Raw genomic sequence first — 25,265 nt, 5'->3', positions numbered from 1 at the left:
CATTTAGGATTTGGGATTGCTATCTTTCAATTCTTCTCAGTAATTCAGTGGAAAGTAACTTGGAATAGAAATATTCTATCTTTAGATTTGAATGGAATTTTCTTTTGTATAAAATTGAATTATACTCAAGCATTCATATCTTGGCATATAGGAAAGAGGCTCTTAATAAAATCTCTCCCAGATGAAAGTCTGTTAAACAACTGATTTTCATTTCCTTCCTTCCCTGAATGTGTGGTGCTTAATCTCATGGGTATTTTACAGTTGGTGATTAACAAGTGCCTAAGGTATGGGCTTAAATGTGAATCTTTATGATTTTCCCAACAGGTTATTCATTTTATAGGATTATGGAACTTAAAGAGTTAATTAACATGTTTGGTGTAATGAGATGAAACAAATTCTGACAATCCTCTGCAGGCTTTTATATACAATAGTAATACCCAAGAGAACTTGAATTCTATCTGTGCCACCTGGGTATTATTTTGAGTCTCAAATATAGAAACAAATATCAAGGTCCAAATTGTAAACTCAGAACAGAAATATTTATAGAAATTTATAATTTAATAGAAGAGCTGGGAAAACCCATAAGCATAAAAAATGAAAATCAAACATAAGAATAATCATTAAACACGCACACTATTTGGGAAATGGCTTTCTTGGATATGATAACATGTGGCCATGGTCTTTGTAGTGGTATCTATCTTACTATGAGGAAGGACTGCCAAGTTTAACAAAGACATTATTACTAATAAGCATGTTAAGAATCATAGAAAGTACTAACCAGGCCTACATAGCCCTTATTGGGATCCCAGAGCTATAATGATGGAAAAAAACATTTCACCCTTTAGTGTGGCCTCCTCATTTTAAAGATGAGGAAACCAAATCCCAGAGAGGCCAAGTGACCTAGCAAGGTCTGTGGTGAGTCACCTACAGCATCTGCAGTGAACTCAGGTTTCTGGTCCCCTAATGTCCTCTAGAGCTGCCTAGTCTGTGACATTTCCCACATCCTTGCTGTGACTGGTGGTGTGGGCTATTTTTTACTATTCATTAACAAATGTATTATTTGTATTTATATGTTACTTTGAAAGAATTTTCTGATTTGTTTATCATTTATATATGCTTATTTCTTTAAAAAAATAATATAGAGGAGTGGGGAATACAAGGTATCTAACAATAAGGTTAAAATAAGGGCTGTGTCATGTAAGAAAAGAGAGAGTTATAACCAAAAAGCTCAGACTAAGGATAATTACTAGATTTGAATATAAGATTCACCACTGATTTAAAAGGGTTGATTCATTCTTAAATGTGATCCTTGTCTTTGAGCCAAAAATTACTTCAGTGAGAATGGATCTTCAGTTTTATGATGGAAATAAATGAGAAAATACAAGTTAACTTGCAAAGAAAATAGTTTTATGATGCACATTTCAAGAACATACGTAATCGTAAAGTGAGGCCCATCTGTATTAATTATTTAAAGGTCCTTCCTTCTTTAACACATTCATATCTGTGACTCTTCTGTTATTCAAAATGTAAAACAAAAATCATTAAAAACAACTCTCCACTGGGTATCTTGATGCAGACATATCTATTGTCTTAGATGTCTTTGCTAAACGCTTAGTATACAAGGCAATGTATATTCTACAATAATTAATTTGGATGCACGGTAGACATCATTATCCAGGAGGTACAAAATCACATTTGGATTATACATTTCAGTAGTGATTTAGCTCAGAGTCTTAATGTAAAATCCCATGGACCAACATGTAATAAATTTATGTACTTTATTTCCTTTCCCTGTTTTGTGCTTACTATGGAATAATACAGTGGGAGCTATATTATTCTGTTCCTTTGCTTTTTCAAAAATAAAAACAACAAAAATCTTTCTTCTTTTTTTGGCATTTACAGAATGGTCAGCAAATTTGACTATGTTGACTCCTTTTTCTTAATGAAATGGAAAAGAGATGTGTGTTATACACACACACACAAAGTTTTATTAATGTTTCATAAAATGGTTGCTACAATCAAAGGAACTGCTCTGAAAATTAAATTACTGGGCTGACTCTGAAAATCAGCATAATATGCTCTGTTTAATTCAGTCATGCTAAGATGTTAGATTCTCCTTCATTCTCTCAGCTTTCTCTCTCCTTCACCTGGGGGCATCTGCTGATGAGTCTCTTCTAGAGGTTGTTTAATGACTATTTTACAGGAACTGTCAGCTTTCTAAAGCCCAGTGGCATTGGGCGTCACTGTATTACCAGCCTTTTTATACAGTTTGCCTGACTGTAAATCGGACGTTTAAAAGTACAAGAAAAGCTCCTATTTGACTTAATGACTGACTGATGCAGGTCGATTAATCTTGCTATGCTCAGATGTTTTACACACAAAGGTCATCTATTGTTTGTTTATACTCACTTTTCTGATTTTAGAAACAAGAAATAAGAAGACCATTTTGAGAAGAGCAGATAGTCACCTTAAGAAAAATCCCTGTCATACGCACTCTGGGATTTGGACTCAAATCCTAATTATACAGTAAGTGAAATGAACACAACCTTTACATTAACCTAATGTAAAGCTGCAAAACCGTGATACCTGCTCAATTTGGTTAAAGAAATTGAACATGGTGGCTTTTTTTAATTTTTATTTTTATTTTGGCAGGAGAGGTTATTTGTGACATTTGACAAAGTAGATCTTTTTGAATGTCTAAAGAAAAATATTATTTTCCTCCCCAGTCCTTACCCCTTTTTAAAAAACCAAACAAGAATCTTTTTAGCAGTATCTTATTTTACTTAGGGCATTACTTCTATTCAACATTAAGTGTTCTACTTAATTAACTTTTTAGATTGAAAATGTATCCTTTTTTTCAAATTAGATTAATTCATCATAATCTTGAATATAATACAAATTCTCTCTTCTTGAATTTTAACATGAGTACTCAGAGCATCCATCAAATTATTTTTGTCAGTATTAATTTTTGATCAAGGGATAATTTCTTTGATCAAAGAGTAGCCTAAGATCACGAAAAGCAGAACACAGAAGATAATGCTGAGGAAATATTCAACAAGTTTGTGAATCTACTTTTAAAAGTTAATACAACGTATCAGAGTTATTCTTCAACCAAGCAAAATATTATCTAACCCTTGGTTCCTCCAAACAAATGCAACGGAACCATGATTCCAGCACTTTTTCCTGAGTGCAGACTTCCTACTGTAAGTGACTACATGAGAATAAGACCCAAGAGCAGATGCGGCATACAGGGAGCAAGGATGGTTGTAAATGCCTCCCCCTCCTTTTGAGAGTGAGAATAGTATAAACACTGAAGAAAAGAATAGAATTTCTGCTATTGCCAAGCAATTCAGAGTATTAAAAAGCCACATAAGTAAACTTAAGACTGTTTTCTGTTTGAATCTCAAGTTCATATCCTACTATCAAATGGCCATAGAGCAACCATACGTACTAAAATGGTGCATAAAATTCTGGCAGTTTTTCTTAACATATTCTTTGACAGACATTTCTATGGGCAAATGTAGGAGGAGAAGGAATGACTGACTGGCGCTCTCTGATAGCACTTGCAGAGCATCATGTAGCTGCTCGGAGGCATAGCTCAATTGCCTCTCCCCGGGAAGTTCTAGGACTTCTTTTACTGTACAGCTCCTTCCTTGGGCTTTTGCTGCACTGAATTGTATTTGTTTGTTTACATGGTGATCTTTCTCTGGAGATTTGTCCTCAAAAGGGCAGGGCCACTTTTATATTTATCTTTAACAAATCTCAAACATGCCAACACCTAGGGCAAGGTTGGGCATAAGATAAGCACTCAATAAGTATTGCGTACATTAAGTAACCAAGTTAGAGTGTGTTCTGTGTTCAGTAGAGAACTTACTAAGGTATTCTAAATATTAAATTCCTCATTGGAATTCAGACTGCCTCCTACTGCTAAGCATGAAGGAGCGATGGGATTGGACATGGAGATGGAGGTTCGAGTCTCAGCTTTGCCAGTTTGTGACTACCAAACAAGGCACTTAAACTTGAGATTCTTCCATTTCTTATCTGTAAAACTCAGGATTGGATATCTCTCTGAGATCCTTGACAGCCACGATAACTCTGATTCTTACACCCCTGCTATTCTCATATGTGGCCAGCCATTTTCTTTTAGTCTACTTGCAACTGTAAGTTATTGGGTTGGCCAAAAAGTTCATTTGGGTTTTTCCATAAGATGTTATGGAAATATTATACTAACAGCAAACATTTACTAAGTATTTACCTGTGACAGTGATATTAGGTTTGTGACATTAATATTATCTCCTCTAATTCTCACAAAAGTCCTATAAATTAAGTTTTTACATATAGTGAATCTGAGGCTCAGAAAGACTACTTGTCTGAGGGATCACATTAGCCACAAGTGGCACAGATGAGGTTCAAGCCTTGGTCTCTCTGAAAGATGATTTTCCTGCTCTTTCCTTTCTGCTGCCTAATTCTATCTGGGGCTCATTCCTTCCTGGACTTCCAAAAGGATAGTACTGTAATATTTTAAATAGTATTCCTGAGGGAAACAGGAGGACCCTATGTGCAAAGACCGATTTATTATGAATCAAATACTCTGAGTTGTATTGTTATCAGAAGTGATAAGGTTCCTCTGATTCCCCCATATCTTTTCTCATCCTCTGGTGGCCAATGTTATGCATTTTCAAAACAGCTGGCCAATGGACTCAGTGGCCATAAAATAGAGCTCAGCAAGCTGCTCACACAAGGACTGAACTTGTGACCTCAGCATCATATTCATCACACCCCAAGCAATTGAATTAAATAGCCAAAGACAAGTCTAACAAACACTGCATGAAATGAAACACAACCTCAGAGATGTGGACATATTTATCATTCAATCCATTTATATCTCAGTTAATACCGATAGTTTAATTTAGACTAGTACTTTGTAAAACAATGCACTAGGAACTGCAGAGTAAATGCACAGTCTGGACCTCTAGAGCTTAAAGTGTGAGGAGAGAGGCAGTAACAAATGTGTGGATGAACACAGGTCCTAAGAGAGGACAAGCCAAGTGCCATGGAGGTACAAAGCCAGAAGAACTCTCACCCAGATGTAAGGTAACAGCAAAAGCTTTGTGTGGTGACCCCGATAATCTCTCACTCCATCCCAGTGCCTTTCCACATCTACAGAATCCTTTAAGATCAGGAATAGCCCCCAAGTTATCACACCAAAATGACCTCTTAGCAGCTCCTTGGCTCTCATAGCTTCATGGATCTTTAGTCCTTGTAATGGCTCTGGCTTGACTTTAATCCTCTCTATATTACGATCTTGTTTTTATCTAACCCCAACAGATCCAAGTGATTCCCAGTTTGTTCTTTCTTTTACTGGTTCCTTCATCCTGTGGGTACTAACTGGGCCTTGTCTTTGATTTTGCTCTTACCCCCTAACTCTTTTAGTTCACCTGTACTGCATTATACTGACAGCCCTGCTACAGTTACTATCTGGGTTCCCTGAAGGCTTTGCTCCACTCTGTTCTCTCCAGCTTTCAGAGAGCCCAGAGATTTCCATTTCAATCCTTTTGGGATGCTACATTACTGACTGCCTTGGAACAAGTGTTCCAGAATCTATAGTATATTTTGAAGAGATGAAGTTAACACTTTATTTTAAATGGAGTAAACCAGAAACTGTGAGCTAAGGATTTAACCCAGGTTTAGCTTGACCAGCAAGACTTTCAGCTAATGGGTAAGGAACTAACTGAGGGAACAGAGTGTCAGGAAATGGCTTCCTCTTCTTCAGTGCAATGGACCAAATCCTGATCCCCAATATGATGGAGACGGAAGTGAGGGCCTTTGGGAGATAATTAGGTCATGAGGGTAGAGGTCTCTCGTGAATGGGATTAGTCGCTAAAGAGCTCTCTTGCCCTCTTTCCATCATGTAAGGATACACAGAGAAGAAGGAAGTCTGCAACACAGAAAAGGGACCTGACAAGAACCCAACCATGCTGGTACCCTGAACTTAGACTTCCAGCCTCCAGAACTGTAAGCAATCAATTTCTTTTGTTTATAAGCCATCCAGGCTGTGGTACTTTGTTATAGGTGCTCAAATGGACTAAGACACTCATGAATCTTCAACCTCTCCTTCTCTACTGGCATTTTCTTTAAAGAAGTCCCTCAGAGTCAGGTTCTGCAAGATGCAGTGTCAACTAAACTGAGCATATGGGAGAATGTGATGGTTTGTTTTATTGCTTCTATTGTCTACAAATCTGTTGTTTCTTTCTAGGAATTCAGTCCATAAAATGAGAGGGGTTTTTTGTTTGTTTGTTTTTGCAGAAGAGAACGTTTAGCTGTTTATAAATTTATTTATTTATTTATTTGTGGCTGTGTTGGGTCTTCGCTTCTGTGCGAGGGCTTCCTCTAGTTGCGGCAAGTGGGGACCACTCTTCATTGCGGTGCGTGGGCCTCTCACTATCGCGGCCTCTCTTGTTGCGGAGCACAGGCTCCAGACCACAGGCTCAGTAGTTGTGGCTCACGGGCCCAGCTGCTCCGCGGCATGTGGGATCTTCCCAGACCAGGGCTCAAACCCGTGTCCCCTGCATTGACAGGCAGATTCTCAACCACTGCGCCACCAGGGAAGCCCAAGAGGGGTTTTTTTAAACAACCAAAAGAAAATTTTTTAATTAATAGAGTTTAGAAAAATAAGAGTGCCCGCTATTATTGTAAAGGAAATAGTAATTTACACAATGGCCTCTCTATCAATGCCAGCTCTTAAGTTAGTATGCCCAGCAAGCTACATATAATATTTATAGTCTACTTCAACTTCATTATTACTATATGTACCCAAATTCTTAAATTAGAGTAATCTCAATCTTCATTATAGACAACTTCAATGTTCTTTTTTTTTTTATAAAGTTTTTTTTTTTTAATTGATTGATTGATTGATTGCTATGTTGGGTCTTCGTTTCTGTGCGAGGGCTTTCTCTAGTTGCGGCAAGCGGGGGCTGCTCTTCATCGAGGTGCGCGGGCCTCTCATTATCGCGGCCTCTCTTGTTGCGGAGCACAGGCTCCAGACGCGCAGGCTCAGCAACTGTGGCTCACGGGCCTAGTTGCTCCGCGGCATGTGGGATCTTCCCAGACCAGGGCTCGAACCTGTGTCCCCTGCATGAGCAGGCAGATTCTCAACCACTGCGCCACCAGGGAAGCCTCAATGTTCTATCTTAATATACATTATATTTGGGATCCAGTTTAGGCAGGTCATGCCCCTGAGTATGCTTAAATGTTTTTCTAAGATTTCTGTGAAATAACACTGACTAAAAAAAATCTATAACAGTTTAATAAGGATGAATTCCTACCAGCAATTGCATATCAAACATAGTATAATTGAACCCCCATTTACTAGAAAATTGTTCTCCATTGCTTTGACAACAGAATTTGGGGACCTTCTGAAGTTCCTCTTCACCGTTTTCCCCATAAAGTTTCAATGAGTTTAACAGATTGTCTCTTTAGATCTGTAACAATGACTGGAATAGGAAATTCAGACAGCAAAAGAGGTTGCTTCTTAGGCTTACTGCCAGATTTTGAAAACCACTATAACAAGTCGTTTCTGCCAAGTGCAATCTGAATGCTGGCTAAAACATTTTTAAAAAATGGAAAGAAACCCATGCTGACTAATAGGCGCTAATGTGTGAATAATAATTAGCTCAATTAAGTGACTGGTGCTGTGTGGGTGAAATTTTCAGAATACAAAACATTAATGTAGAGGTTTACATACACGTAAACAAAGCTTTAAAATGGGCTAATGTGAGCTGTGATATATGGAAATGTTTATGGGTCAGTATAACAATTGTGGAATTTTCATTGCAGGTATGTTAATCTAAGGTATAGAAATTCTATGAATGTAAATTAGTGTTATGACCTTATAAAGTCCTCAGAGATTGTGTCTATATCTATACCTATATCTGTGGCTACAACCCTACACATGGAAAACAGGTTTTGAAGTCTGACATAAGGGGTAGTAACACTAAATTAATGTGCATGCAGGGAGATCAGCTCGGTGCTTTGTGACCACCTAGAGGGGTGGGTTAGGGAGGGTGGGAGGGAGGGAGATGCAAGAGGGAAGAGATATGGGGACATATGTATATATGTATAACTGATTCACTTTGTTATAAAGCAGAAACTGACACACCATTGTAAAGCAATTATACTCTAATAAAGATGTTAAAAAATAAAAAAAATTTAAAAAAAGAATTAGTATGAAAAATTAACTGTAAAATATCAATAATTTTTATAGCAACATTTTAAAGTGATAATATTTTGCATTTCTTGGGTTAAATAGATTTTTAAAATTAAAAAAAATAATAAATTAATGTGCATGGAATTAGAAAAAATTCACATATATGAAACCACACTACCTGGATGGCTACTAAGATAGCTATTTATCCCTGCCTGGCTCCTGGTCACCTTCCCTCCAATCCATCTATGCTTCTATTTTTAAATCTGTCTATAGGACTCCTATCTGTCTCTCTGTCTCTGTCTCTGTCTTTCTCTCTTCCTCCACCTATAATTTATCTGAATATATAGGACCAGTTTTTCAGTAAATAGTATGAAATTATAGCTGAGAATCACCATGGGCTTAGTTCATCTAACACAGAGAATAAATTATTATTCTTAGAAATACTGCTGTATCAAGGTCAGGGTTGAGGTCATCTACAAGGCAATGTAGAGGATAGCAAATAATTTACTAGCCAGAATCACTCACAGCTGTTGGTGTGTTGGGGGATGGGAATCTTTCTATTAGAAATCTATACTCATTTAGCTTTCAGCAACAAATGCTTTTAAGAGTATAAAAAAATTCTGTGTTGTGAGCTTAATTAAGAAGCATCAAATTGTCCACTTCTTTTGTTCACCTTTGGAAAATATATTTAGTAGCTGGTGATTAGCAACCTGTGTGTTTATTCAACAGGAATAAGGAACTCTAAATCAACATGTTCTAATGTGCTGTCCTTCGCAAATGAAGATGACACTATTGATTCACAATCAACGGGCATACATTTACTTCTTCTTTCTTTTAGGGGGTTAAAGTATCGCTGATGAATAGACTATAATCCCCAGTTTCTTACCTTGTCTAATTTGTGACCAACAGCTTTAATTTAAGAAATAGCTGCTCAGGACAAAACAGGTGGCCCTTGATTGTGAAACAGAGTTGTTTTGTTGTTGTTGTTGCTCCCTGTACAAAGTGACCTGGAGGGTTTTTAATTAGTTCAGATACTCATAGGTTTCTGTGTTTCAGAATGTTTTTATTTGATGGTCTCATTCACCACTACTACTTGTTATATATTCTCTCTACATGCTCTGTACAGCTAGGAGTGTGCCTCTGAAGTAAAGAACACAAAAAAGGGGGCTAGCAGGAAAGAGTCTAAAAAATATTAAAGTCAGATACCCTAGAGGTGAAATTGATCTGGGTCTGCAAACGTGGTAAGCAAGAGCATGGTCTGAACTCTGTAAACTCGACTCAAGATTTAAGCCCATCTTTATCATTTCACTCAAATTTCAAAATATTATGAAGTGTCCCCTTGGTTGACAGATCCTGTTTCTCTGCTCTCTAACCTGTGTCTTTCCGTCTCTGCCTTCAGTAAACGTGGCTCTAAGCAAAAGAGGTTTAAAGACGAACTAAATAGGGCCCCCACTTCTCCAGCGGGAAATACTGACAAATAAATAGGTAATTGTCTAATATATATGTAAAGAGTCACAAGTACAGGTAGAAGGGATACTCAATCCATGCTGCAAGTGGAAGGGAATTAAGATGGAGTGCTAGGAAAAGCTTCTTAGGGAACTGTTTCTGTTATCCCTGAATTTCAAAGCTCTCCTTCTCTACTGATATTTTCCCTGTACTCTGTAAGCATGCTCAAGTTTCTCCTTCACTAAAAGAAAGGAAAATCTCATCAGCCCAGTGTTTCTCTCTAACAAGTACCCAGCTCTTCCCACTCTCTCAGTCAGCCAGATTTCTTCCATGTGTGGTTTACACTGCCTCTGCTTTCAATCTCACCACTTAACTAAAACTTTTCTAACTTTGTCAGCTTTGAACCCTCTTTCTTTTTAGAAACTCTTCATTTGCAGGAATTCCTAGGCATAACTCATTCCATTTTCTTCTCTTATCTTTCTCACGATGCCAAATCCTTTCCTCTGCTCCCGTTTTAAAAACCAGTGTTCTTGGGCTCCCTCTGTGGTAGATTGCTCTGCACATTGTCCATAGTGATATGTGTGTGTGTTGGGAGTAGGGGTTAGGGGTGAGGGCAGGGGGGCTGTCTCATCCATGCTCAAGGTTATAACTACAACTTATATACTTATATCTGCCACCTCTAGCCCTAGGGTGTTCTCTGAGTTTCAGAATTGAATATAAATGTTACGAGGTATCTCTCCTTGGCTGTGCCAGAGATATTTCCACATTTTCAAAATGGTCCAAAATTTCTCTCATCATTTCTTCCTCCGGCTACCCTATTCATGTCAAAACTTACTGCTCCTTAGGATGTTTCTAACTCAGAGTACTAGGGGTCATTCTAAAATTCCCTTCTTCCCTCCTCCCTTCCTCCCTGCTTTCCTTCCTTCCTTCCTTCCCTTACAGACCCTCACCAAGTCCTTCTAAGTTTACCTCATAAACATTTCTCAACTCTTTTTTCCTCCTTGGCCCAGTTAGTGCCTTTTAACTTCCTGAGGCTTCTCTTGTTACACAGTAGGTAGGGTTCAAAGACATGTAACATAAACCTAATGAAGCTTAAGCTTCTGGCCCCTCCTCTTCTAAGGCCCTGGGTGGGATCTGACAGTGGGCTCCAATAGTCATATATTTTTGCAAATTTGTTATGTAAGATATTTTGACCACAATCAGTTCAGTTCCCTGCCTCTTTCCACACTGACTTCTTCTCCATAGCACTTTTCTTTAAGTTGAGTAGCCTTGGAATGACTGTAAGCATTTTTAAGCTCTGGCTAAGAGGAGGGTGAATTGGGAATATATTACTTGGGGTTTACAGGATAGCTTTGTGTGGTTAGCAATCACTTCTGTGAGGAGTTAAATTATTGCTATCATCTGGGACTAAGAATGGCTTCCAGGAGTATCCTCACTGTGCCAGCTCACCCAGAGTGGTCAAACACAGCAGCTGATGCATAGTTCAGGTCATGATGTGACCATGTCCTGTGGCTCCAGAAGCAGAAGTATGTGTACAATAGAGGACAAACTAGATTGGAAATGCACAGGCACAGAATCTACTCTGTGGAAAACTTCTTCCAATCATCAAAAATGTAGACGTATAAGTGGAAGGCTCATGTCTCATTGATCCCTGGTCAAAATGGAGGTTATGTCATGTCAGGAATATGCTAAAATATACAGCTAATATAATTATAAATCCAACATGGATTTTTCTTTTTTTTTAATAAAATGGAATTTATCAAATTCCTGTAATTTTAGGGCAAAATATTATAGTAGTGCTATGTTGGAGAACCTCATATTTAGGGCATCCCAACATACTGAATCACTTCTTAATCTACCTGACACATCTTGTTCTGAAAAAAAAGTCTGTTTGTTCCAAAGGAAATGGCGTGCAAAATTACCACCAGTGAAGAAATAGCCTGAAGAAATCTGGAGATAAAACTCCTACATATGTTAATTAATAAGTTGTATATGTAGTATAACAGTAATTTGACAGCACATTCAAGTCATTCAGTCATTCTAGTTGCTCTGGTATATACCTTAAATTAGTATTCCTTTTCCTAAAGAGGACCCCCATACTTGCTAGAGTTAATTGTCCCCATTTTACAGATATGTAAACTGAAGCACATGCAGTTTATATAACCTTTCCAAGTAATAATGGTCAGAGTAGAGATTCAGTCCACTTCTTTTAATTCTAAAATCCTAATTATTTTTACTATGTCATGATACTTCCATATAAAATTATAACAATTTTTTTTTAATCTGTAAAACTCAGTTTCTCTACCCAAGACCAAAGATTAATACCATTTCATGACCAAATGATGCTATATTACAAGAAAAGAGCTTTGGTAATTTTTTTTTACATTACTCTCACTTAAAATGCTTTCTGTAAATTAAAATTAGTTGTAGATATTATTAGTACCTATTGATATACACCATATGGTTTCTTAAGACTTTGCTAATGCAAACTTCAAGGATTATACTACTTAAATTGTAGCAAATTTTATTAAGTGCACTAATGGAAATCATATTTTTAAATTTGTTTGTAAATCTTCAAAATTATCAATGTGTGAAGGCAATCTGTTCTTCACACTTTATCCTTGAAAGTTGATATTAGCCCTCTGAAAGCACCTAAAAGGACTAAGGTAATAATAAATGAGAAAATGAATCCCTGGAATAATAATTAAAATGGCACCCAACTGAAAGATCATGGCAAAACATGCCATGACAGGTAGTGGAAATTAAAAACCAAAATTAATCAAAATATGAAATAAGCACCAATAATTAAGACCCCTTACAAAAATTAAAGATAGTGACTCCTTTAATGAAGAAAGAAGCCTTAAAGGTATGAATATGATACATTATAACACAACCTGCTACTTGGTTGCAACCAGTTCACAAATATTCATGTAGGAAGAACAGAGAAAATGTTTCTTACATCTTGAAAGCTGAATCTAAATAAAAGCAAACTAATAAGCAAGTCTGATGACAGTTTTCTCTTCAGCATTATATAAATTAAAATTGTTAATTTTATTTCTTATATTGACTACAGAAAAGCATTTTGGGGAAAAAAATCGAGATGATTTTAGCTTAGAATTAAATAGAAAAACCTTTGAAGTGGGAAGTATACGAAGTAGTTTGACCTTTACAGTGTTTTTCATCTTTAGAACTATTTCACTAAAATATTTTTAGAAAGTAGGACTTGAAAACATGAAGTTGATAACATCCTTAAACAGAGTAAATATTAACTGTATATGGAATAGAAATAGGTGCCAATTTGAGTTGGAGGGAGACAGTGATAAAAGTATCTGATAATCAAAAGCAGAAGAATAAGGAAATAAGAAATAAAACTGAATAAAGGTAAAAAATAAACTTAAAAGATGATGTGGCTTTTTAAAATAAATGAAATTGATTTTAAACTATTACTTTATTTCAGTGTTGAGCTTTATTAGTTAAAAAGAGAAAATAAATAAATCCATGGGGATATTTTAAATTTTCTCTTAACCTCATGAATTCATTTCCAAATCTTCAGGTCATTCTAAAGATCAGAATGAGGCTATGACCAGTATAATATATGAGATCACACAAGCAGCATAACTTCTTCAAAAGATGGAGAATATTCCCCAGGGGAAAATAAAGCTTAAATAAAAGTCAAAAATTCTTTGAAGAAGTCACAGTTAACAGCAGCAGTCACTCTGTGGAGTCCTTGATGCTACGTTCATATATATGAAATTAACAATGTTTTGCGTAACGGTAATTGTTAAAGTGCATTTTCATCAAGTTTGATCTCAAATGTAAAAATTTCTGCCTCCTACATTATAAGATTAAGATTCTCTCTCAAAGATCCTAATCTCCACCTTCTCGAGAATCTCAGTCTTGTGACTGCTGGTCTCAGCTCCTCTATCACCAAATGTCAAAATGAATGTGTCACATCTCCAGACAAGAATGAATGTTGCAGAAAAAAATATTTTAGGCAGGAGATGATTTTTCCTGGCTCTAGAAGGAATAGCATCAGAGATACTCCATGGAGAAACCTGAAAGCAGACATAACAGTAAGAAATGAACAGGTGACAGAAACTGGGTAGCATTTGTCTTTCTTCATTTAGAAATTATTTTTAAAAAAGAAAAGAAAATAGAAGATAAAAAGGAAGAAAGCACTGTTTTTTACAGAATGATGCTTGTTGTTAGGTTTGGATTACCACCAACTCTTCCAAAGCTGAGAAAGCACAGAAAGTTAAATGACAGGTGCATTGTATAACATGGAAGTCAGAAATAAAGGATGGCAGAAAGAGGCAAGAGAAACGGGAAGGTAATTACACTGAAACTGAATCAGGTACCTCTCAGGGCATTATAATATTTCTTTTTACTTGTTAAAGGCACATGGGTCTACAGAGCTCAAAAAGCTGGATAGGAATGACTAAAATTTCGACTTTGGCTACAGCTGTCACAAAGATAAAAGGCCTGGAAACGATTTAAAGTGCATCAGATGTCCCATTTCTTCCAAGAATCTCATCTATCCATTTTAAGTGAAGAACTTAACTTTGTATGCATTTCATGAACAATAAATTAATCGTCAGTCTCCTTTGTTCCCCTTAACTTACTCAGAAGTCCCAGGGCATTTTTTTTTTATCAAAAAGTTTTTTCTAAGGGGAAAAATATTACAGATTATTTCAAAATAATTACATTACAGTCTAGATTTGGTACTAATGACAAACAATTTATACTCTCCCATACACATTGTATCACTATATGTACTCAACATGATTATCCTCCTCCTTCTCTTATACAGACCAAGTAACCCCAGTCATTTTGCTATTCTTTTGTTACCCATTTTTCAGTGCTTTCGTTATTTCCACTTTTCCCCTTTATGCTCTTGTCAGCTGATTAAAATATAGAGTTCAAAGGCAGGCAGACAATGTTGGATACAGGGAGAGTCACTCTGTGGGGCGTTTGATGCTATGTCCTTATCTATACATTTTTCAAGACCAATAATCACTTACCTACAGGCATTGCTGACTCATGGTTAGTTCTCAGGTCTTTTTAATCCATAGTGCTCTTCCCAGTCATGACCAATTTTATATCTGTGAAGTCATTGTGAGATTTCTTATATTTGGGGATTTAATGTCACTCTGCCTACTACATCTCCAATTATAATTTTGTTCTCCAGCTGTGTTCACTGTGTCGCTAATAGATCTCTGCTCTAAGTTACAATAAAACCAAATAAATTCAGGTCTTCGGGATTCTCCTTGAAGGACCTTTTGGTTTAGTAATGAATTATTGGTCATTATCTAACCTCTAGAAATTTGCAGCATATTTTCAATGTTTAGAAGTAATATGAGCAAAGAAAATATTTTTTAATGTGTACATGGCTCTGCCTAAGGCTTATCAAATAATAAATACAAGTTTGTAATTTATTGTTTTAAATTCCACAGTATCTTTCTCTATGTGAAAGGATCTGTTTTGTTTTTTATTTTTACCAAAAAACATTAAATATTACAAAAGAATTTCTCAGTACATGATTGCCAACATTATGGGATAGTTACAAATTCATCCAAATGAGCTCTGACTTAACTTTATAATAATATATTACTTAGAATTCCATTAAAACTAGAGAGTAAAGTCTTAATTTTAGTGAATCCTAGAAAAATTAAATTGACTTTGTTGCTAGATTTACCAACACCTGAGTTCCTGGAATATCCTGGAAGATGCCCCTTAGAAACTTTAAGAAAAAAGAAAGAATCTTTAGAAGGAAAAAGTAGTTAATGGGAAAGGAATAGCTGACTATTCACAAGTGTAGTGAAGTGCCTCAAGATGCAAAGTCAAATTACATATAGCTGTCTAATACCGACTTACTACTGAATATGCTCTTGAGTTTTCACAGTTTTTCTCATGAGTTGTGACAAGATGACAACAAAACTACTGCCTTAATTACAGGAAGATTGGAAGGTGTGTAACAGCCCCTTGAGATGACTGAAGAAATTTCACATGAAACACAAACCTCAAGATTAGCGTTTAAATATGCCAAGATAAAAATTTTAAAGTTACACAGAGACTATAATCTCAATATCTTTATCCATTCTTTGATATATGCTACTGTTTACATTTTGAACCAAAAGCCTACTACCCTTTTTTTAAAGCAAAATATAAATATATTTTCTGAAGAGGAGTTACCGCCCTCATTAGAAGTCTTCCCTTCCCCACAGTATTATTCAACATAAAAACCATGGATGCTATAAAGTGATGAATTTCTAATAATGTATTATTTCACCTAGTGGCATTATTTTTGTTTATTTGTTAGGCCAGATCTCACATCAGAGAAAAGTTCTCCCGAAACCACTTCACAGCTTGCCACTGTCCTCAGTATTTGAAGATGACATTCCTTATCATGATTGCTCTCCAAATGTAAGAGTTGAGGAAGAAACCAATGTACAATAATGCTTCCCACATATAGAGATGGCTCTTTACTTTTCAGTATCTCTTAGACTTGTCGACTGCCCAGATATTTTATTTTAAAAGATCCACACGCTTCTGACTGCAGCCTGACAAATTGTTCTGTCTACCCCCATGGTCCCCATCCCCACCACGTGCTTGGACTTTGAGCAGCTAGGAAAACTTCAAGTGTTTTCTATTTTCTTTTCCTTTGCCTGCCTTTGCTTCTCTTCGGTCCACTGTACAACAGCAGCTCAGGAACCTGTCATTCATTCTCCAGAGATCTACAGCCTGGGAAGGTTGTGCTGTGATGGGCCACGACACTTCTGTGCTGGCAGAATGGCTATGTTCCAGCCCTCGCTTTGAATGATCCTATCTCGCCAGTTAGTGTAAAGTGTTGCCCATTTCTGGGCCAGTGAGTTCAGGAGCAAGGTTCTAATGAAGGCCTGCTAGGGCCGTGGAACTCTACGTAGGGACCATCCCTGTCCTCTGACCACTACTAAATCAACAACTGTTCCTGGGGTTAAATGCATGTCAAAAGAAAGTGGATCATTCATGTGGTCTGTGCGTTCAAAAGCCAATGGATTTCATCTCTAAATCTTCCATATTACTAAGAAGGTAAAATATGGTTTACTGAGTGATCCAGGAATAACCAAAATGACTACTGCATTGGTGGTCAATTTAGATGAAGATAATTAAATTTATATTATTTATTCTTTAAGATATAGGACTGAAGTCCAAGCCAAAACTGATGAGTTGATGCTCATATTCATAGCTAAAAAATTTAAAAACGAATAACTCAACAACTTTAAGAGACTCTTCTAATGATTTTACTGACCACTTAGGGTAGAGCCTAAACACCCAGGTTTCACAATGGATTATCTCGTCCAGCTCCTGTCTTCAGACAGGCGAAGAATTTCTACCCCGTTTTATGCCAGGCAACAAAGTTCAAGGGCTGTGACTTGAGAGGAAGAAGCTGGAGAACGTAGATACGCAGCTTCATAATTCACCCCTACCTCTGCTCTACCTCAACACTCCATGCACTTTATCCTAACACCGGTGGACGAGGAGAATTAGGGGAAATTTAAAAATTCAGTAAAAAGAAGAAAATGTCTCTAAACCTGGTGTTGATGTCTCTAAGTGATTATAAATAGCTGAGCAAATGCTGATAGTAAAAATATGAATGCTTTCATTTCCAGAGTGGAGGGTAAGTGAAATTTAACTCATGAAAGTAATAATACACTTTTATTAAGACATTATGTTTCTGGAACATGTTTTAGATATATTATTTGTTATATGATATTATAGCTTATATCTTAAAGATATTTATTTTATTAAGTAAATAAAATTTTGCTCTCTCCAAAATAATATTAATTTTAATTTTTAGCTGAGAACACTGTGATTGACTGTGCTTCATTATTTTTGAAAATCTTGTTTAATTTTTTTTATACAACAAACATATATTTCTCACAATCCTTGGAAGTCCAAGATCAAGGTGCCAGCAGACATGGTGTGTGATGAGAGCCCACTTCTTGATTTTATATAGAAGGTTGTGTTCGCATGGTAGAGAATCTTGTTTAATATTTTTGATACAGCAACTGTAAAGTCTGATTTTAAGTTGTTTATCTTATTACTTTCATTTTATTACATTATATTTTATTTCATTACATAAATGACCTCTATGCCATGTCTATAGGGCCTATAAAAACAATGTAAAATTTACACTCAGGGTGAGGTTCATTGTGCCTATATATACACGTTTCAAACTTTTCTGATAATATGAAAACATATTGACCAATTTCTTATTATATATGTTTAGGTTGTCATTTTTATATCAGTGTGGCTGAAAAGAGTGCCATATAAGGGGTCCAGGTGTCATATCTATCAGAGAAGACCAATAAGTAGTGCAGGAGTGAGAGAAAGGGAGAAAGAGAGGGAGAGAGAGAGAAGGAGAGAGAGAGAGCTGGGGAGAGGGAAAGGGAGAACACTTCTGCTAGTCCCCAGGGACCAGGGCTCCCACCCTTCTCTCAGGGCGTCATCTACTGTGCACGCCAGGCCCAGGAGCAGCTGCACTCTCTGTGTTAGGAGAGTGTTAATTAAATATTATTAATTTATTGACACAAACAGCATATAAAGAGAGTTTTAGTGTTTTCTTCCCATACATTCCAATTTGGAGCCTCTGTGCTTTAGCACATCTTCACTTTGTTTTCTCTTATCTTGACTATTTCCGGTTTACTTACGTATTATCTCTCTTACCTCCATTAGACCGTGAACTCTGTGAGGACAGGATTCTTGATTACCTTATTTAGCGCCTCATCCCTGCAGCCTATAGCAGTACTTAGCACATAGCTGGTGTTCAGTGAATATTTGTTGAGGGCATAAAGGCATAGATGAGTGAATTTGCCAACATGGTCAGGAATGAGTTACCATGGGACTTCTGCCCTTCCCTCTTCGCCACTCTTTTGCCTGCCTGACTCTATCCTTTAGGCATCATCACCATTAACTGTTGCTGGGTTCTGTGACTTCTCCTGGATTCTGCCACAGCTACCAACTACCTCATCTCACCCACACATTGCCAGTACCCCCCTCCCCCATATTAGTCATTTAAAAGGCATCACTTCTGCTATGTCTGCTCTCTCCTGCTCAGCCACATGCGTCTGATAAACTGGGGTCCTTAACATGGTTAAATTGTCCCACTTGCCATTCAGAAGTGGGTGAGCAGTATCTAATAATACTAAATATAATAATAGTAGTATACTACTATTATTAATAGTAGTAATAAGAGTAGCCACTTATTAGGTTGGATTTTTATTTATATAGACCACATCTAATTCTTACAGCATTATACCCACTTCACATGAGGTTAAATGACTGGCCCAGAGTCACACTGTTAACAATTAACTAAGCAGAAATTCAAGCCCACGTCCTTAGGCTTCAATGTCTACATTCTTTTCACCACAGGAGACAACCATCACCAAAGCAGCACTGCCTACATCTCAGGGATTTATAGAGGTTTTGTTGATAGTTTCAAGGTTTTCCCACCACTTAATGATACAGCAAGGGTCTGTGAGTAATTCTGCTGGAAATATTGCTCACCTCTAGTCAGAGGATCAAGTTTATCTACTCCTTTCTTTCTTTATATGGTTCTTTCTCAGGAGAGGTCTCCTTGCTTTCAAATTTCTGTAAGCCTACCTCATTAGTGAGACTTCTGGAGGGCAGAGCCTATGTCTTTGTTCTCTCTATTCCTAGAGACAGTATCAAGTATATCCTATTGTAAGGACTCATCAAGCACTTTTTGAACTTATGAATTAATTGAATTGAATTGAAGGATTAGTTGTGTACACACAGGTAGCAAGATTAAGTAATGCAAAGAGTACTGATCAGAAAGATCTCTTTAATAGAAGTTCAGTGCCATTTAACCATAATCTTGAGCAAGTTACTTAACCTTTCTGATTCTTTGTTATCACCTACAGTCTCCTAGGATAGTTGTGAAGATCAAATGCCCAAATCTCAGTGCTTTTTAGAGAATGTGTTAAGTCCGAAGTAGGGAAGAAAATGGAGCTGTGTAAAGCAAGAGTGGCTGAAAGAACTGACCTTGGGCAGACTCATCTTCCCTGCTAATTGGTTTATTTTCCTTAACCGCCAATGATTTTGATCCACCACCACCCCCAGTCTGTCCAGCCAGTCAGCTCCCCCAAGCATCTTGTCTCCTCCCTATCTCTCACACCAAAAGACCAAGTTTTGATATTTCCAACTTTTAATATCTATCATATCAATAAATTGGTCTCCTCTCTGTTCCCTCTGGCTTGGCTTTATTCCAGTCTCCATCACCTCTCTTCTGGTCAACTGCAATAGCCTCCTGGGCTTCCTGCTTCTAGCTAGGCTTTCAAAACCAAACCAAACAAAGCAAAACTTTCTCTCCTCAAATGTTACTAGTGTGGAGTGTCCAAATCTACTGGATTTTCTGGGGTAGTACTGATTTTAAAAGTCATCTCCATATATCTGTAGAATGTCCTTGGAGAAAATTTTTTATTTTCTAATTTTATTTTTTTCATAGAAAACAAATTCCTATGTTGGGCCATATGCCCCTGTTTTAATTCAGAAGGCATGGTCACCATATCCTGGAATTGCCTTGTGCCCAGGAAAAGGGAAAAAAAGTCTCTTCCTCCCTCTTCTAGTTCAAAATGAGTTACGCCCAGCTCAGACCTCAGACTTCAGGCTAATACTTACAGTAGTATAGCTGAGGAGCATTATGCTTTCACTAGGCTTACGTGGACCAGGCTTTAAATCAAACAGTGATTTATAACATTGATTCTTTGGAAAAGGGCATTTGGGTCCCACACGACAATCTAACAAATGCATTTTGGTAAAACAATCCATTTGTAAGTTGGACGCTGCCTTTATTACGAAGAAAATAGTAAATCAAGAATTCTCATCCCTAACTTCAGCATTGCTAGAAAGGAGAGAATTGTGCACTAATTGTTTAATTGATGAGCAGAAAAGAAAAACTTTATTTCAAGCAAAGCTTTCAAATCATTTCCTGTGAGTCTGTTTCAGCTGTCTGCCTAAGAAAATTCTGGAAATCTTTTTTTCTACATTTTCTTTTCCTTTCCTTCACCAACACTCAGTAAGATTTCATTCTAGGCCTGAGAATATTATTTGCTCTTCAGTAGACTCTGGTGGTACTAAAGCATTACTCATTTCGCTGCTTTATTTTCTTGAGGCACAGAGCAAACATGCAGTAAGTGATAGCTCTGTTCAAACGCTACTGTATAAAACAAGTGAGCAAGACTCATGGCTCCTATCTCATCATGGAGAAATGGAATGATTTCAAGAACAGCACAAGCCAATGCATTAAATGAAGGGATTTTTATCTCTTGAAAAATTTCACCATAATTCCTCCAAAATATTTTAGAACAGTTTATTGTGTTTTATGGTAACACCTTCAAACTAGGAGCTCTTTCTCCTTGATTTTTTTTTTTTAAATGGGAATTATTTATTTATTTATTTATTATTTATTTATTTTTGGCTTTGTTGGGTCTTCGTTTCTGTGCGAGGGCTTTCTCTAGTTGCGGCGAGCGGGGGCCACTCTTCATCGCGGTGCGCGGCCCTCTCACTATCGCGGCCTCCCTTGTTGCGGAGCACAGGGTCCAGACGCGCAGGCTGAGTAATTGTGGCTCACGGGCCTAGTCGCTCTGCGGCATGTGGGATCTTCCCAGACCAGGGCTCGAACCCGTGTCCCCTGCATTGGCAGGCAGATTCTCAGCCACTGCGCCACCAGGGAAGCCCTCCTTGATTTTAATGAGAGAGGGAGGTTACTGTTTACATGATTATGTGCTGAGGTTATTAAATTTTATAAGATCTTCTTTGTTCTGTTGTTTGGTTTTCCTTTTTAAGATTACATTAACGAATCAGATTTTGCCGGGAAACTACTTAACCGTTTTTACCAAATGCTTCCCTTGAGGAAAACAGTGATTTTCTTCACTACTGCAAATACCAAGAATAGTATGGTTTTCTCTAGATGAGTGAAACTAGAGAATTCTCTCTCTGAGAGCAAAAAGCAAACTGATTAAGTCAAAGAAGTGTTATAATCCCTATGAGAAGGCCACATCCTTTACTTTTTAAATATTCCCAGCAAAAATCAAGGAGATCTCATAGGAAGTCACACCATGCTCCATCATCATATCTAAGCTATTTGCAAGCCCTAAGCAGGTCAGCATAATTTACACTTGCTAACCATGTAAACACATATGAGACCCCTAATTACTGTGAGTAACCTAGCATGTTCTCCCTTTTTTAAATAATAAAAAGTAGTTTAATAAAAAGGTAAGTCTCTTTTGTTAAATTGATTAAATATATTTGTATATATGTTACTTTTCAATCTGTCATAACAGCGACCTCAGATACAATCCATTTTTAAGCATTTATGTTGAAAACATGGTACCCATTCACCTATTTTGATAAACATTCTCAATGTTCAAAATGCATGAAACACATTGCCAGATTCAATTATAAGAATTTACTTAATGTTACTGAAGGATCCCTATAGCAAAGAGATAAGACTTGAGCTCCAGTGAAAGACTGCCTGGGTTCAAACCACAGCTCTCCCACAGATGGGAGAAAGACACTGACCTCTTTATAAACCCCTGGTTTTTCATCTGTAAAATGAGAATGAAAACTGTCCCTGCCCTGTATGGTTGTTGGGATGATTAATACACTTAGAAGAGCTCAGGGTCTTGCATGTGGGAATACACCCTGATATTGTCTTAAAGTAGTAACATTCATCTTGGGGTTTTGGGCATTCTATTTGATACTTTTTCCAAAAATAAAACAAAATGTAAAATATTAGCATATCTTTATGTGTGACTGAAGAAGTTACAGTTTTAGCTCTTGACTCTGATGAGAACAGGAAATTCTGCACTCTGCTTTTCAGTTTTAACAACTCAATTTTTAGTAAACAATTGATACTTGAAGTTTACAAGCTTTTCTGCTCTGAAGTTAATCTGTGCTAACTATATCCATAATTTTGTTTCCACTATTCACAAGCAAATAAGAACAGGAATGTATATCAAAGGACAAATATAAAAGAAGAAAATAAAATTCTTGTACAGTATATTTCACCTACTCTGGCAAATTGACACTATTTAATAATGTTTATCCGGTGAAATTAATTTGAATCCTTGAGTCATGCCTTATATATGAGATAATAAATTTCATTGAAAATTGTGAAAATACACATTTTTCCAGACTCCTGATTTGCATCTATCTGTTCTTTATAGGAACAAATGGTCTAGCAACCACTACTGAGGTTGGCTGTCCTCAGACTAACTCAGTGATGCTGTCTCACATTTCTGAGTTTAGCAATCTGGAGACATATGGGGAACGTGTGAGCTGGTCAGCAATCAGCAGAGCTTGATTCAGTCGCAGAATATCAATTAAGAGAGAGAGTAGGCTAATGTTCCTTCCACTAGAGAAATGACTGGAATATTATGTCTCCCTTTGCCTACCCAGTGACAGCTGACTTGTGCCCATAAACTTTGGTGCACGGACCTATGAGTTTACCTACTTCAATCAGCTTTATTTTCATTAATATGCCCAAGCTGTGACTTTGCAAGAATATTCCCCCAGGGTATTCGTATTTGGGGTGATCTAATATACACACTGATATTGGCACACTCTGTAACACAATCTTGAAATCGCCACACACGATTCACGAAAAGCAGTGTGGCTTTGCCCTACAGATGATCCTACTGTCCAGTGGCTTTGAGTGCTGAGCGTTTTCTTGTTCATGACAGCAAAGAACACCTACCCTCTCAAATGCCTGGAATTTGTGTAAAAAGATAGAATGAGATGGAAGAAAGAGAGAGAGCGAGAAAGAGAGTGTGTGCACAGAGAGCTTATCCCTGTTTACATTTTCATCCTGTGCCTACTGGATTGATCCCCTACTTCATGTCACCTCACCAGGCTGACAGCAATTCTAGCAGAGAGACACAGGGTAAGAGGGACTTTGATTCATCCCCTCCCCCTAAGTCCCTGCCTGTCATTGTCTGCTCCTGAGTAAGCAAAGTGAACATGGTCAGAGAGGTCTGGGGCTGCTGGAGCTGTGTTTTCCAATCTCAGGGGCGGCCACCTTCTCATCAACAAATCCATGCAGGCATTGTCTGCATTATGCCGTTTTTCACTCACAAGTTTTGTTCTTCACTAGAGAAGCACTTAGCCCAAATAAGACAGTTCACTGTGGAATTTTGTGTGTGTGTGTGTGTGTGTGTGTGTGTAGATAGACTGAGTGAAAGATTGAAAATTTAGAGGTTTATTTTAAGCCTTCATCCCTATTTTTAAAATGCTAATTCCTCCCCCCCTTAGTTCTTCCAAAAATTGCTCTGTGATGTGATCACAAATACTCATGTGCATAAATTCCCATTATCATAATAGGAGCACTGCAGTGAGGCTTCTTCTGAAAATAAATTACTCTGTAGAATATATTAGGAGAACTAAACCCAAACAAGCTAAATTGTGTGTTCTCCCATCCTGTAAGTTAAGCATTTGAAGATACAAAACCAATTGCATTTTTCATTTTACATGTATTTTGTTTTCTTTTTTTATTTGCATCTTATCTGGTTCATCTACTCTCTCTTTTTTTTTTTAAGAAATAGAAGACATTTCAATTATTAAATTTCTTATTTTCTTTCAGTAGTCTTAATCGTTCTTTTAGCTACCCCTCTCTTTTCAACTCATTGTAGTCCATGTCAATATCCATGGCTGACTTCAAACACATGAATATGTATGTTCTCAAAGGGAGGAGAGGCACCCACTAGGGCAGCGGGCAGTCTAAAGGCAGAGAACAGGCTGAAAGTGTGTGCTCTTGTTCTGATATTGCATAACCTTGAGTTCGTCACCAACTTGGTTTTCTCTCTCCTCATTTCTAAAATAGGGACAAACAGACCAACTCTCCTACCAATTTCCCAAGGATGGTGTAGTTACACAGATTATATAACCTATAGGAAAAGACTTTAAACTTTAGGAGAAGCATCGTTGAATTCAAGGTGATTCAAATTAATGATTCTCATCTTTGAATTTCTGGTAAATATTTGTTAGCAACTTTTGGATATGTTTGTAGGTTAGTTTAAAATTTTTAACTACTGGGGAAGTGAATACGTTTGACCTGTATTCAGAAGAGCTAGGGTTTCAATGCCTGCATTACATAGGGTTTTACCCTTAGGGATGAAGGTTGCTGAGAATGTTAAAATCACCTTTAAAATGACTCAGAGGTGTCTCTGCCTCTCTTGCTCCCAGTGGTAACCACCACTGTCACATATTCAAGGGGAGACACTGGTTAATTAAGAACTAACTTGATGACATCTAGACTAATTTTAAAATATATAAAATCTTACTTGATGCATTTTAAAAACTGAGCTCTGAGGGGTTTTCTTTTAAATTCAATGTGAGCTTGAGTTTGTGAGTCAAATGGATACATTAAAATATCTTTAAGTTAAGGTTGAAATTTGTTTTAGATTATGCTTGTCATGAAAGGCATAAACCAGCCCACCTGCTTTGTGAATATATCAGACAAATGTTGTTCATCATCCTATGCATTTTATCTTCGATGGGCCCGGCTCCACTCAGCTTTTCACTGATTTATAAGAGAGATCCACACAGGTAAGAG

At 37.1% G+C, this 25,265-nt stretch overlaps 1 long non-coding RNA gene across 3 annotated transcripts in view; it reads left to right on the top strand.

Annotated features, from left to right (window-relative positions):
- Positions 1 to 25,265, top strand: part of LOC132376356 (uncharacterized) — a 1,138,994-nt gene that overhangs the window by 908,678 nt on the left and 205,051 nt on the right. For all 3 annotated transcript variants that reach the window (XR_009506280.1, XR_009506281.1, XR_009506279.1), the window contains 2 exons: positions 2,424 to 2,526; positions 5,917 to 6,015. This is a non-coding gene — a long non-coding RNA (uncharacterized LOC132376356). The remainder of the gene's footprint in view (positions 1 to 2,423; positions 2,527 to 5,916; positions 6,016 to 25,265) is intronic.

The sequence above is a fragment of the Balaenoptera ricei genome, chromosome 12 (assembly GCF_028023285.1).
Source record: "Balaenoptera ricei isolate mBalRic1 chromosome 12, mBalRic1.hap2, whole genome shotgun sequence".
NCBI lineage: Eukaryota > Metazoa > Chordata > Mammalia > Artiodactyla > Balaenopteridae > Balaenoptera > Balaenoptera ricei.
The sequence above is the reverse complement of the archived record's forward strand: the minus strand, read 5'-3'. Positions and strand labels throughout refer to the sequence as shown.